Here is a 15,993-nt window from a genome sequence, read left to right as displayed (position 1 = left end):
TGCGGCGCGAAGGTGGTGCACCGCAAGGGAAGAGGCTCTTTAATAATTTGCTTTTTATACCGCAGCACAATTTATGGCGTGAGATTTATCTTTCCTTTGCCGCTTGGTGGCCACCCTTGGTGGGCCTTGTGACTCCACGCGCCGTGAGAAATGTCGAAGGCGTCACACTATCATGCGGTGACTCGGACTTCCACTTGTTACGATAACTCTGCATGAATGAGCACTCGGCCCGGCCAGCGGAGGTGGTGGTGGATGACAGGATTGCCTCTTTCTGCGATATTGTGCGCTCCAGTCAGCAGCCAGTGGTAAATGGTAATCCGGTGAGCTATGTGTGTAAGGAAAGGTGATATTTTCACCGGGCGACTTGGGCTCTTGCTCGCTGGGTGGAAGAGAGGAAAAGTCATTAGTTTATTTTTTGTCATTCTACTCTATTTCTGATGACGTTGCGTTCCTCGGGTACACCGGTTTGAATGCCTGGATAGGAGAATCAGCTCGCGTTTGAGCAGTGATGAAGATGGTGGTAGGCATGAACGGGTCTTACGAGTGTGATACATTGATGAAATATTCGTTATTGAATAAAATAACACCATTGGTATGAACTTGCTTCACATCTAAGTTGCTCAGAAAGCATCTAGATTTAGTTATGATCTGGATGCTTTCTAGTTGTGTTTGTTCCTTTGATTGTGTTTCATACTCCTGCGACGGTCAACGACGAAATTCTGAAAAATCGTTTTACTACATACAATGTTTTTTTTTTTGCGGGAATCATTCCTTTTTTCTTGATTTTTTTGTACAATCTCTTATCAAGAGAAATGTTAGTACCTTTTATTTCAGCAATTTTTAACCACAAAGTGTGAATTTTATGTTGACGAGTTTGTGATGTTGTCAAATTCGAAATTTTTTATTTAGCTTACATTCTAAATAATTGTTACCTCTTAAATTTTCTGAAAATGCATGACAGCTACTACGAATGCTGTGAAATAAGTTTGGGAGTCTCAGTTCAACTTTTAACCCAAAATCAAAGACATATGTACATGCTGAATACGCATACCATCTGAAAAAACACTCTTGATGCAGTTATGCAAAAATAAAATGAAATGTAATGTCAAAAATAAGAATAAGAAATTGAAAGAAATCTGTAAAATATTTATCATAAAGAGTCTTGGAAAGAGGATTGGTATTGACCGTTGAATAATTATAAATACATATAGCACTCCTAGATAAAGGGGTCTCCAAGCAAACTGACACGAATACCAACGCACAATCAATCTTACACATGTCGATTTCCTCAGAATGAAAACGTATCGATGTTTGTTTGACGTCATTGAGCTTTCGGTCAACGTCAGTCCAACAAGGAAGTAGTTGTTTTGCAGCAATTCCGTTTATATTTGTATTCTCACAGCGAACAAAAGCAATGTTGTGACAGTTCTCACAGCAAACAAAGAAAAAATTGTCAACATTGCACTACTACGCAGGCAACTGGATTGATCTATAGTCCCTGAAAACCTTACATTATTAGATAAGTTTCTGAAAACTGCAGAAGGAATGTCCGACAGATTTCATGCGTTTATTGTTTGTACATATTTTGGAGAAATTATAAACAATATAACAATAATACAATATTGGCACATTTTAGAAGAAGATGAACTAATATTTCAGAGTGAAGGACTTATCTTTCCCTGGCCACGATCACAGGGTTTGACGGTGCCAAAGTAGAAGGTGCACCATAATAATACCCGTCTGTGAAACATATCACCTTACCAATACTTTGGCACACCTCCAACGGTTCATGATTTATCATGAAACGGCTGCATTCAGGTGGAGGATCTGTTAATATGTTTCGGCATATTATCAGGTCCTCTTCGAACGGAGGGACCGCCAGGGCTCATTAGTTACTTATAAACCAGTGCTGGTTGTTTGATGTTTCAATTCGTTTACACGAGCTGTGGCATCCTTTGTACTAATCAGCAATGGTGGTTAAGTTTCGAAGCCAACGTGTGATCAATCGTTTTATAATGCAACATAAGAATGGGTGTTTGGTGGAACTGTGCGTTACACTCGTCGTTATCAAATTTAGTGATTGTGAAGGTGCTAATAGTGATTTTATAATTAAATCTATAGTGATGAAAATTTGAAAATTAAGTGGAAGTGATTCTGATAGTTTTGTTAAAAATATAATAATAATGATGTGAACTCTACTAATTTAATAATGGTCATAATACATTGTGCAATCATTTTTCTGAATATAAACTTAATTGCCTAGTTCTTTAAACGTGCATGATAAAAGTGTTAATGACAGCGAGTGCAAAAGAATGGATCGAAGTGATTTTGTTTAATGTAACTTTCTTGATCATAGTGATAAATCGTAGTTTGAATAGTAATGACTCTGCAGCAACAAAAATAATGATACATTTAAATTGAATATCTTTTAATTACTTAGTAATGCTAACAGATTTATATGAAAATGGTGTGATGTGAAAAGTGATATAATAGAAAGTATATCTGAAGTGTATTACGAAAGTTGATGAGTGATAATCGGTGATATACGTGATAGTGTCAAATATAAAAGTGACGATAGTGAGTGATGAAATGAAATGGGGAATGAGGACCTTTTGATAAAACTATTTCGTTCTTCACTCTAACCACTCTAGTAGCATTTCAGGCCTTATCATAGTTTGATAGTAGTCTGAACTACTAGACTGCAAAACTACGGCAAGGGCTGATTGCTGCTAGCGTACACAGTGACCATTTGAGCAACATTGCTTAGGAACGTCTGTGTGATGAACGCAATAGAGGCTTATAAAAGCAAATGCTGGGAAGGAGCTTAGGGCAGATTAAGAGTGCCAGTACTACCCCTATCGCTACCGACAAAAAAAAAAAAAAAAGATGAACTAATATTTCAGAGTGAAGGACTTATCTTTCAATTTTGTGTTGTTCTCCAATTTTTGAATATCGTATGTTCTACTTCATGAGTAATTTTAACAAAATTACTTTTAAATGTTTCAGCTACAAAAAACTTTTCGACGATTTTTTAGTGTTCTTATGAGCACTTCCACAGTTACTAACTGAAAGTTTTCTTTACCAAACTTGCCATATCGTGTGGCAGGTACGATTATACTCTATGCCCAGGGAAGTCAAGGGAATTTACATTACGAAAAGATCCTGGACCGACCGGGAATCGAACCCAGACACCTTCAGCATGGCTTTGGTTTGTAGTCGTGAACTCGAACCTCGAAAAATATCAGTGGAGAATGGGTGGCTCCCATTATGAATGTTTACCAAACCTAAAAAAAAATGTAGGTGCCGCTATGCCATCTATTTATGATTATGTTTAACGATTCGACACTTCTAGTGTAGATCTTCAACGGAAAATACTAAACATGGTCGTAGCTAGGAAAACAGTAGTAAGGGGTTTCCGTTAAAAAACTGCTTAAAATCTTCAAAAATTATAACGGTACAATGAACAAACCGATTTTTGATTAATTAAAGTTATATCTCAGAGAAAAATAATATTGCACATAGCCGTAGTAATATATAAGGTAATTAAGGGGTATGTCCTATTTTTGGGCCCGTTTGCTTGTAAATCAAAATTCAAAGCGATGACATGTAGTTTATCTTCATAAAATTGATTGTTGAAGTCAAGTTAACTATATTAAACAGAGTTATACAGTTTTTGAAAACACTCAAAATTTATTTTACCTGAAAACTAAGGAAAAACCTTTTTTTTCAAGTGGTTGTCTGTAGCTACAAATTCAAAGCAATCGAATGTAGTTTTTTTCCGACATAAAATTAATTGCAGAATTCAAATGTAGATATATGAATAAAAATAGAAATTTCTGATAACATTCAAAATTTATTTTACTAAAGAAACTGCTATAACCCTACTTCGAGAGTCTGTTTTTGTGTAAATCATAATCCAAAGCAATAACAAGTAGTTATTTTCGGATTAAATTTGTTTATAGAAGTTTAGTGAACATATTTGAGAAGTAATATAATTTTTATTATTACACTTCAATTTTTTTTAACCTAAGAAACTACGAAGAATCTGAATCCGAATTTCATATTGCTTATTTGCCTGTAAATCTAAACTCAAAGCCATGGCACGTAGCTTTTTCTAAATAATTTTACAAGAGAAGTTAGGAGAATATGTTAAAGTTGAAATAGAAATATTTTATTACACACAACATTTTTTTACTCAAGAATCTATATAAAACCCTAATTCATGAACGTATATGCTTGTGAATAAAAATTCTAAGCGATAGTATGTTATTTTTTCAACATTAAATTGCCTATCGAACTTATAGAAGCTCCAAATTTATTTTACCAAAGAAACTACGTAAAACGTTGTTAAATAAATATTTATGTTTGTAAAGAAATATTCAGAGCGATGATATATTGTTTTTCCGACATCAAATTGATTGTAGAAGCTAAGTTAACATATAAAACAGGTAAAGGAAAATATCCTGTTTCCTGAGCCTGTTTGCCTATAAAGCAAAATTCAAAGCTATGACATTACATTTTTTCGATATAAATTTCTTTACATTAAGTGTTGTAACATGTTTGTAAAAAGGGTTTTACGTAGTCCTTTAGGGAAAGTAAATTTTGAGTGTAATCAGAAATCTCTTTAAGGTACCGCGGGGCAAGTGGGAACGAAAAAAACGATAGTTCAAACAAATTGTTTAATGAAATTTTCAAACGTCAATATTTTTTAAATCCAACCACACAATCACATTTTGGCAACATATTTGAGTGTGTGTGCATGAAACTGATGGAATAGTTTCGAAATTGTTAAAACCTTGGAAGAAAGTTTTAGAATGAGCCATTAGCCGCAGTTACCTCGCTAAACGGGGCAAGTGGGACACATCCAGTTTCATGCGTCAATAAACATCAGCAAGTCAACCATTACAATAATAGGATTGATAAATCATAGAATTTTAATTTTAAGTACATATTTGATGTACATAAGAAATCAACCATAAAATACGTAACGTTTTAGGAAGAAAACCCTTATTTAATAGTATGTCACCTCACATTTAATATTAACTGAAAATTCCTCAATTAAAGCGTAAAGAGGGATTAAACATGTTCAAAATATACCATTTATAAGTTGTTAATTAAAATGTAGCACATAAACAATCAATAATTGACGAAATTATACATATGTTTTGTTATTATTTATATGCATGGGAGAAAACCACTTAATTGAGTGGAATTGTTTTCCATCACTACTTAATTTGGTAGAAATAACAAATAAAGTTCAAATAAAATAGAAAAGTGATCGTTCTCATGATGCATTTCAAATATCATCTTTGTGTTTGTTCAACTTTGAAGACGTATTTAAAAAAAAAAATAAAATAAAATAAAAATTACACTTTTCCTCTCCCTCTTATGCAATTACGTAATTTGAGATTGATCTTTTTTGATAAAAACATTTGTTTGAATGTTTTAGTGCTACTCTCTAGGAAAATGTATGAAACGTATACGAAAAGTTTTGATTCTGGTTTTTGTTTTGATAGGTCCCACTTACCCCGGGTACAAAGATATCTTGGGGTAAGATAGACTATCGAAAATTTCATATGAAATGAAAACAAGATACTGGTTTATCGTTAGCAGCTTGTAATAATACTTAAAATAATAGCTTACTGATGAAAATTCGCTTTATAACACTTTTATTTTTTGAGAGTCAATGTAAGACGTGAAACGTGTCACAATTTATCATGCAAGTTGAAAATGGCGCTGAACCAACAACTGCTACATGAACCACATGATAATATAAATAACAATATGTTTAGCACTAAATACATTCATTGTCATTGTATCTTCAATTTTCTAGAAGATACCCCCATGAAAAACTTTTCCTAAGTGAGCTATGACGAAACACTCCACTTACCCCGGATTCTCACTTGCCCCGTGTTACCTTATCTACTTTAACTTGTTCACTCAACAGCTATAAGCAAATTTATTGCAAAAAAGCTGAGTGTCATCGCTTTGAATTTTCATTTACAGGCAACCTAGTTCATGAGATAGAGTTTCTCGTAGTTTCTTAGGTTCAATAAATTTAAAGTGTTATAATAATATACCCAGACAACCAAAATGTACGCATAACGAAATCACCAGGAGGCTTTGTATGTGCAAAATTTCACTTATAAGATGTCGCGAAAAGGCCTTCTACGTACAAAAGTGGAAGCGATATGCGTGCATATCAGAGGCGTCCCGTGAGGAATTTGATTACCTGTGCACTGACTCGCACAAACCGTTTATTTTGAATTATGGATACGAATTTTTCAATTGGTTTTTTAAAATGTATTTCAGCTTAAAATGTAATTTCCAATACTGTATGCAATCTTAAAGTGTCTGGAAGCTATTATATTTGTTGCTCATTGGACGTATTTTTTGTTTGTTTTCTTCGTTTAAATCACTAGTTGTATGTTTTAAGAGTTTGGATGATTCCAATATACAATGTTTAGGGACAGAAAAATTCTCAAAATTTCGCTGGTACCAAGGCGATGAAAGAAAAATTTTGCGTATTAATCGCGGTCCCATAGTTTGATAATATTTGACATAAAAATGTATATTTACAGTAAAAATGACCTTTATATGCGTAAATTTCATGCATTTTTCGTATTTTGCGAACTGAGATAATAAGTTTAATACAAAATTTAAAGCAAGAAGAAAGACGTTCAACTTGAAACTCAACGATTAGCACATTTTTGTATATGATACTCGGCTTACGAATAAATAAACCATTTTTATGAGCAAAAATCTGAACTTTTCTGAGATTATTTGGGTTGTAAAATGGTGAGTCGACAACCAGGAAGGAGCGTCCAACATAGCTCTGGTCTTCGCAAGTCCCTACCTCACGCTTCCTCGGGTCTAACGATGACAAAGACCGCCAGCTAAGGGTTGCATACTTAGCTAGTAGTGCAACCTGGGCACTGTTGTCCTTCTGACATCAGCTAGAGTGAGGGGGTGCGTCCCGAGCGTCTGTTCACCAGAAGGTGCGGCTCAAACAGCGTCTGTTCTGGTATCCAGCGGCTGTGTATGAAATGTTGTATCACGTCAACTAACCTAAGGTGGCAGCCCCATCAACGTGATGTAGGTAGCGCAACCCCGGTAAGGTAGTATACCGAATTTCTCACCTACCACGAAAAATGGAGAAAGAAGAAATAACGAACGATATTTTCGGCAACCGACCTGGCAACGAAATAAGGACTATGAATGGAAACTTGGTACCTGGAATGTCAGGACGTTAAATGAACCCGGACGAGCGAGCCTTTTGGCTCGTGAACTGCAGAAGGTTGGAGTGGGCGTGGCCGCCATTCAAGAAGTGCGGTGGCCTAGATCTGGAGAACGTGAATTCCGGGCGGTTGATCCCATCGCCAACACTACGTTCAAATATAACATCTACCACAGCGGCGGCGATAAGGCAGAACATGGAGTCGGTTTCATAGTGATCGGGAAGCAGATAAAACGCGTTATGAAGTGGAAACCGATTATCGAACGAATCTGTGTACTGAAGATACGGAGCAAATTCTTCAACTACAGCCTGATCAACATCTATGCACCGACGAACGACAAACCTGATGACGTGAAGGACGCGTTCTATGAAGGCCTTGATAAGGCCTATGGAGAGTGCCCAAAACACGACGTGAAAATCGTTATCGGAGATGCGAACGTGCAGGTCGGACTTTTTCCGTCCGATCATCGGTGAGGAGAGTCTTCACTCCGTTACCAATGACAACGGCCTACGACTAGTGACTTTCGCTGCTGCCAGAGGGATGGCCATCTGCAGCACCTACTTTGCACGCAAGGATATTCGGAAGCGCACCTGGAGGCATCCAAATGGTGATATTTGCAACCAGATAGACCATATTCTGGTGGATGGCCGACATTTCTCAGATGTCATCGATGTTAGGAGTTTCAGGGGTCCTAACATTGACTCGGATCACTACCTCGTTGTCAGTAAAATTCGAGCGCGGTTATCAACTGTAGCGAATTCAAGACCACAGCGTACAATGCGATTCAATATCCAGCGCTTCTCAGCAGACGGTGTTACAGCTGAATACCACCAAAAGCTGGACTAGCGGATAAGTGAGGTCAATGTGAGCGAAAATCTCAACAATCTATGGGATGCAATCCATGGAGTGGTGAGTGAAACAGCGCGAGAAGTGATAGGTACTGCTCGAAGACGCCCCAGAAGCGGATGGTTCGACGAGGAGTGCCAGAGGGTAACGGATGAGAAGAACGTGGCCAGACGTCGGATGTTAGTGTCTGGTACCAGGCTGAACAGAGAGCGGTACAGGGAAGCAAGATCAGCCGAAAAGCGAATCCATCGCAGGAAGAAAAAAGAGTTTGATGAGAACGTGATAGCCGAGGCGCAAAACTGTATGGAACAGAACGATATGCGACGATTCTATGAAACTGTCAATGGCGTGCGGAGAAAGTCAGCGCCGTCTCCCGTCATGTGCAACGACCGTGAAGGTAATTTGCTGACAGATAGAACGATAGTTGAGTTTGGATGAATTCTTGACAGGCCATGGAAAAGCTTATTGAAAAATCCCTGCACACGTATCTTGCAAAATCAATCCTAGTAATCCCAAGAACTGAAGTAATAGTAAAAAAAATCCTGGAGGGTTTCTCGTAAGAATCTGGATTTTTTTTTGTAAAATCTTACTTGGAATCTCAGAATGAATTTTTTAAGCAAACCTTGACATTGCTGGAGGAATTAGCGTTAAAATGAATTCTTGAATGATGTATTTTTAGCAAGAATTCTTCAAAAAGTTTTTACAACGTAAATTTTCAAGGGATTCTCGAGAAAACAAAATCAAGAGGCTTTATTCTACGTATTTTTAATTCTAAAATTTCTCTAATGCTATATCGTGAAATTTTCTCTAATCAGTTTTCTCTTAGAAAAATATCCAATTACTATTCGCAAAAATAATCAAATACTGACAGTTTTTACCGATAAATATTAATAGTACCTATCTAAAATTGAAATTTTCACAGAAATTCTTATTTGATATTCACCATGAGAAACATTTTAGCATCCTTCGTTCTTTGGAAAAACTGTATGGGACATTCTAAAGTACACCTTAGCATATTTTGAATTATAAGCTTTTGCTAAATTGAGTGCTTTGTTTTTGCTTAACTCAGACTGACTACACATATTGCTATTCCGTGATTGACCAAAGTCAGTGAAGATGCACAAAGAATCAACTTGAAGTTTGGCTGGGATTGGCAATGACCTTCTTCAGTGTGCATAATTCAGTACCTTTTCTTAAACAGGGTCAATGACGGCGCCGGCTACATCCTTGCAGTCTGGTGGGATTGAGGGAAGGAATGTTAGTGTGTAACCTTTGCTATTTGAAGGCCGTGTTTATCTCTGCATCTCCACAAAAGTTACTGGAAGCGATGTTTGTTAATGGGGAGTATCGTTAGGTCACAAGATTCACCTTGATAAGTGAGAAGACCATGGTAAACAATGGAAAATTAATGCCGACACTTGGAGTGAAGAAACTTTCAAAGTTTGTTGAACAACCACATAATGCAACATTATTACCGTTGTCAAGACGAAATCATGTGTTTTCATAGTTTAGTCATTTAAAAAGCATGAAAAAAAATCACAAATGTAAAAAAATCAATGCCGACACTTAGGGTGACGAACCATTCATAGTTTGTTGAACAACTACGTAAACGCATAGCCATAGCGGTAAACGCGCAGCTATTCAGCAAGACCGTGCTGAGGGTCGTGGGTGCAAATCCCATCGGTCGAGGATCTTTTCGGGTTGGAAAATTTCCCGGCTTCCCAGGGCATAGAGTATCTTTGTACCTGCCACACGATATACACATGTAAAAATGGTCAATCGGCATAGTAAGCTCTCAGTTAATAACTGTGGAAGTGCTCAAAAGAACACTAATCTGAGAAGCAGGCTTTATCCCAGTTGGAACGTAACGCCAGAAAGAAGAAGAAAAAGGACAAAAGTATGTGCAGGCTTCTTCCTTGCTCTTGACTTATCCTCTTTCTCCCCCTTTTAATGATCAACTACAAAAGAGAAGCGATTTTACCCACACACAAACTGAGCGTACGAGCTCTGCGGGATGAAGAGTTCACACGTTTGTGTTTTGTTATTTTCATTCCCACAGTGGTGAAGAGCTTGTTTTGACAACCTCAGTGCTTAAAAGAGAAGGAGATTATTATCTCCCTTCCTCAGTGAGGGGGAGAGCATGTTTTCCCATTTCTCAGTTCGGGGAAGAGCATTTCCAGACAGCTCTTCGTTGTCTCTTTGTAGCTCTTTGCCCAAAGAGGACAGCGAAATCATGCTCTTGTGTTGACGGAGAAACCAACCTCAGTTCATCCCAAAAGCAATGATGATGTGTTTGCAGAGCCTCGCAGTAAGCTAGAGCTGTCAAATGGAAGATGTGCGTTTGGATAGAGCCAACGTTTCTCTCCACTCTCTCAGCCACGGATTATTCAATCAACAGCGAATGCTGGTTCATAATTGTTGTGAGCGTACGAGGTCGCTTCATCTATCAGATCAAGATGAGCAGAATAAAGCCTGAGTATGTGTTATAATATTTTACTCATTAGAAAAAAGCATGGAACGAGCTCACCAATTGACTAAGATGCCACAAACCAATTTCAATTCCGTCTACACAAAACGCACAACCTGGTATACACATTAAATCACTCCGAAGAACTCAATTGCTTAGATTGTGCGATTTACATCCCCGTGAGAAGTTTTTTGTTTCAATTTAAAGATTAACTCTTGGGGAAATTCTTGGAGGAATCCATGAAGCAGTTATGTTTCTAGCAATTCAATTTCTGTGAGAATTCTAATAATTGTTTCTCGAACAATTTCTGGATAAGTGTTTACCATCTTACCTTACCTAATAAACATCAACATTCATAAAATTCGTGCAACCAACAACCCATCAAATTAGATAATTCCAAATTTAACCCTGACACATCCTAATCACCCGTGGAGGCTCTTTTCAGCTTTTACCCGCTCTTGCGGAACAAAGTATCACACCCCACGTGTGCGGTGTGCTCATAACTTGTCTTTCAGCAGCTCTATTTTAACCCATATCGCCAAGAAAAAGGTCTGAAGAAATTTATGTTTATTTATTTTCCCATTTTTCTTCTCTCCGGTGTTCGTCCACAGATCAAAAACGTCTTAGCCATTGCCTAAGCTAGAGCCCTTGCTAGAGTTCGGCTGCTGCTCCCATATGTCGCATCTCGAAACGTTGCCGCTGCCGCCTCTCTTCTGTGTGCTTAGCGTGTGCCTGCTCCCTGTCTGACACCGCGCCGAGTAAATAATCATAACTAGGTTCCTGACTTCTCACGTAAGTACACACAGACAGCACTGCAAAGGGATGGGTTTCGCGTTTGCGTTCAAACTTCTTGTTTGTCATAAAATGTTGTTTCTTCCTATGTGTCATATCCTATTGTGCGGGGGAAAATGAAGACACAAGATTTTTTTTCTCTTAGCGTGTCAAACACAGCCCTTCGCCTCCGGCTGATGATACTTATGGTAGATGTACGTGGGGGATCATGGTTCGAAATGCACTTTGCGTTGATTTTTCTTGGAAGATAATGAAAAAAAACAACTTTGAGGAAATTATCAATTTTTGCTGAAACCAGGCCACCATCGGCACCCATCGTTAGAACTCCAATTTTATGTTACAAAACTAAAAGGTGGTCCTGTCGGTTTTCTAAACAGTTTGCGAAAAGTCCATTATTTGATTAGTCTTAAGTATTTCTTCACGGTGTATGTCTCATATTTCCCTCGGAACACATAGCAAACTTTGTGGCATCGTATAGATATGTCCTTCCTCTATACGATGCCACAAAGTTTCACACAAAGCTTTCATCTGAGACTAAAAAAAATTGGCGGTGATTTTGAATTGGGCCGCCATCTTGAAATTGGTTAGAAATCTCGTTTTTTTCACCAATAGCGCATCGCTCGTTCCATAATAGACGGGGTTGGTAGTCTAATGGCTATCGCTTCTGCTTCTCAAGCAGGAGGTCGTGGGTTCAATCCCAGGCCCGTCCCTTTCTCATCTTTGTAACGTTCTACCTAATAGCTCTCTATTCTCTCTATCTCTCTGCGCCGTTATGACGCAAACATTATCGGTTCTATCTATCGCTAGAACTGAATATATCGACTTAACCGCTTACCACAGTGGTATCCATACGGTCGAATACACCCATCCATCATTAACAAAACACTCCTACTTCCAAGGTAGCTGTGGGAAATGCAGGAGATTCTCCGGTTTTCTAGTAACAACGACTATCTAATTAACATTCCTTCCTATCCCCGATGGGCATAAGGACGTGGCCGGCGCCGTTATCAATCTAGAAATATCAAGGGTAGTGTAATTGCACATTGAAGATGGTAAAAAGCTAAAACCCAAGCTCCCATCTGAGTGGTTCTCTGTGCAAATATCACTATCCTGATTGATCACGGAGTAGCAACTACGAAGTGTATGTTCCATCAGTTGATCGTTTTTTTTGATCGTTTTGAATAGCGCATCGCTCGTTCCATAAGGTTTACATAGAACATAGGACAAGAAGGCGTAGATGGGCAGTATAGCCATATAAATAAACAACACCATTGTGAATGGAGCTTTTTGTTCCACTATTCATATCTTTTGTGCATTACCATCGTTTGTTAATGGATTTATTTCTTCGTTTGCCGTAGTGATTTTACCTTCATCTTGGTGGCGATGCCAGTAGTGTTCCTTACATGAACATGCTAAAAGTTTTGAGGTCAAACTCAGAACTTTGTAACGGTATCATTTTGCAATCTATATTAGCTAATTGGAATACCTACCTAGCTCAAAGTGTGTTTTTTTTTAATAAAATCACAAATACTATAAATTTGGATTGCGTACGTCATGGTAAATTTGAGGCATTTGGTTTAGTTTTTGAACTATAGACTTTAGAATACATTCGACTTATTTGACATAACTTAAATCTTAAAATTAGTTGAAAAAACAGTTAAAAACAAACAAATGTTTGGATGTTTCATTTTTTAGATCTTACCTTCCCGCTCAACAAAGTATTAGTAATCTGCAAGGGTCAGGTATAAGAAGGCTGGTTCAAGAGGCATGTTCCCCATCATAATCGCATAAGCGAAACGAAAGCATTTCCCCAACAGATTCAAGCAGCGCGTAGTACGAATTATACGCATTTTCATAATCGGATTCACGAATATAACGCACAAATGAGTCAGCACGCTGCCCAGTTGGGCATCTTCATACAAATATCGAACAAAACCTCAAATGTGTCCCTAATCAATTGAAAATGGTAACCTATTGACTTTCTTTTATACGTGATATGATTCCGTTGGAAATGAATGTCAAATTGAAAACTCGATTTTCTAGTGAAATTCGGCTAGATTAACTTTTAATTTGTTCAAAAATCTTAAGGTGAAGGATGCACCGAAGCCAAATCTCGAATTTTCAAGAGCTCAAATCTAGAGAACCAGATAACCGTTCGCGCTGATAACTTAATCGATTGGTTACTCGCCGGTGGCGATCAATCGACCAAATTTTCAGTGCAAACGGTTGTCCAGTTCTTTAGATTTAAGCTCTTGGAAATTTGAATTTTGGCTTCGATGCATCTTCACCTTAACTAAAGGCACAATTTCATCTAGCTCAGGGCCAGGCTAGATAATACTCCTCAACATCACCAGAGCTCAGTAGCATGCTCTAAAGCAGGGTGTCTACTAGCTGGGAAACCTGGAATTATCAGAACTTATTGGACTTATTGGAATTATCTGAACTTGAAAAAAACTGGATTTCTCAGGGAATTGCGATAACAATCAGGAAAATTTTATGAGGCGGTAATTAATGGTTTAATATGCCAAAGAATGTTCGCGTCAAACCTCCTCAAAACATTTCGGCTAGGCTGCTATCAAAACGCTTGAGCTGTTCAGTGAGGATTTTTTAGGATATGAAATTTTATCGTATTTCCAACACAATAACAAATTTTATGAATATCTCTAAATTTGGTCAGTAAAGGATTCACATAGCTTCATGCACGATTTTTAAAATTATTCAAAATTTTAAAACTGTTTTTGGGAAAGTAATCTACGATTCAAACCACTATCAATTTAGGAAGGTCACTTTTATAACCAAAATGGTCTCTTTTTTCCTAATCTTGTTAGCAGTGAATTGTGATACAAAATTCTGCAGGCTTCAGAAAAACCTTCAGAGACTATTACGAGACTATATAACTGATTCTTCAAGAATTTCATCTCAGATTTTTCGAGGAAAAGCTTAAGGAATTCCCCAGCGATTTTGTCTGTAATCAATTACATGGATTCCTATATGGATCTCTCCAGAAAGTCTTTAAGAGATTCCTCTATCAATTCTCCCAGATATTCTTTCAGCGATTTTTCATAGGATATCTTGAGTAATTTCTCCAGAGTTTGCTTCAGGAAATTCTCGAGCACTTCAATGTTACTATCTCCAGTAACTACTGATAAGTAAGTAAGTGATCTTCAGGAATAACTTTGAAAATGTTTCCAAACACTATTCTAGGGCTTTCTCCCTATATTTTTCCACTGATCCTTCAAACAAATTTTCCAGTTTTCACTGTAGGAGATGTTTACAGAATTTCTCCAGGAAAATTACAAAGGTTAATTCCAGAGTTTGTGGAACAAATTGTACAGGTTTTTTTTTATTATGAAACTCAACAAAAATGTTTACGTCATTTCATTTACGGCAACTCCATAGAATTTCTCTCAAAAATCCTCGAGGGTTTATTCGAAAAAATCTATTGGGAAAATTTCAAAGAATTCTCAAATTTGACCCACCCTGTGCGTCATCCTTGAGTTCCTCTATATATATTTTTTTCTAGAAAATTCTACAGAACTTCATGCAAGGATTACAACTGCAGTGCTTCCAAACATTCCTCAGTGAATTTCTCAAAAAAATTCCATGAAATCTACAAAATTTTAATTAAGGTTCCACATTCCACACTAGTTATTTTTCCAGACATCCGTTCGATGTTTTTCAAGGAGTTTCTTCTAAAAATCCTGTGGGATATTATTTATGATTAATTCGTTTTATTTTTCTATCATCCTAAAATGTAACTAGAAACTCTACTATAATTTCCTCAAGGGTCTATATAAACAGCCATTCCATGAAAACCCGATCTAGTAAGTCACCGAATTCCGTGAAAATTTGCTATCCTTATCCGAAATAACTTTTAAACTTTTAAAAATTTTCTCAAATTTCTGAAAAATTTCATTCACATTTCCACGGAGAACTGCCTGGAAAAGTTCCTGGAAAAATACTGGAACAATCCTTAAAGACGTCCTTGAGAAATTTCAAAGAATTATTGTAAGAACCCATAAAGAAAAATCTGAGTAGCGGACTTTGGGGCAAGTGTGCCATGGGGGCAAGTGTGCCACCCCTGCTTTCTATAAAAACTATAATATTTATTTTCTCTTTGAGCTTAACAATAGGTTCCCTTATAGTTCACAATACAATGATCAAAATATGATGAAAATTGCTCTATTTTTCACGTATTTACATAGACTTGTGCAAAGACAACCAAATTTAAGTGAATTTTTATAAGATTTCGTTGTTTCAAAATAGCATGATGGAAGGTAAATTATTGCCAGGTTTTTCTAACGTTCTGTACATCGTGAGACTATTCAAATGTGTAAGTTATTGTGGCATTTGAACGAAAAAATTATTTAGTTTTACATACAAAATCCAGTTTGGTTGAAATGTATACTTATTGGGGCAAGTGTGCCACCTATTTGGTAAGCAAAAATTGTTGGAGTGAAATTTATAAAAATGTAAACGTCATCAACAAAATCATAATAATAAACCAAAATGAGGCACCAGTAGTAGTTTCTGAAGTATAGTAGGGGAATAACTGACATTTTTGCCCTTAAAGTGATTTTTTCTCAAAGTATTCAGTAATAACATGTTTTCCGGCTTATTAAGTACCGTTTTACATAACTTCATCAATAT

General features: G+C 37.0%; 1 protein-coding gene across 11 annotated transcripts in view; it reads left to right on the top strand.

The window, feature by feature from the left end:
- LOC5566252 (tyrosine-protein phosphatase Lar) overlaps positions 1-15,993 on the top strand; it is a 607,417-nt gene that overhangs the window by 39,536 nt on the left and 551,888 nt on the right. For 9 of the 11 annotated variants that reach the window (XM_021845268.1, XM_021845279.1, XM_021845281.1 and 6 more), the window contains exon 2: positions 11,163-11,343. The exons of the other annotated variants lie outside the window; for them this stretch is intronic. The gene's annotated coding sequence lies outside the window, so the exon portion shown is untranslated. The remainder of the gene's footprint in view (positions 1-11,162; positions 11,344-15,993) is intronic. 11 annotated transcript variants of the gene reach the window in all.

This window comes from Aedes aegypti, chromosome 2 (assembly GCF_002204515.2).
Source record: "Aedes aegypti strain LVP_AGWG chromosome 2, AaegL5.0 Primary Assembly, whole genome shotgun sequence".
NCBI classification, from domain to species: Eukaryota; Metazoa; Arthropoda; class Insecta; order Diptera; family Culicidae; genus Aedes; species Aedes aegypti.
This window is presented reverse-complemented; position numbering and strand designations above follow the sequence as displayed.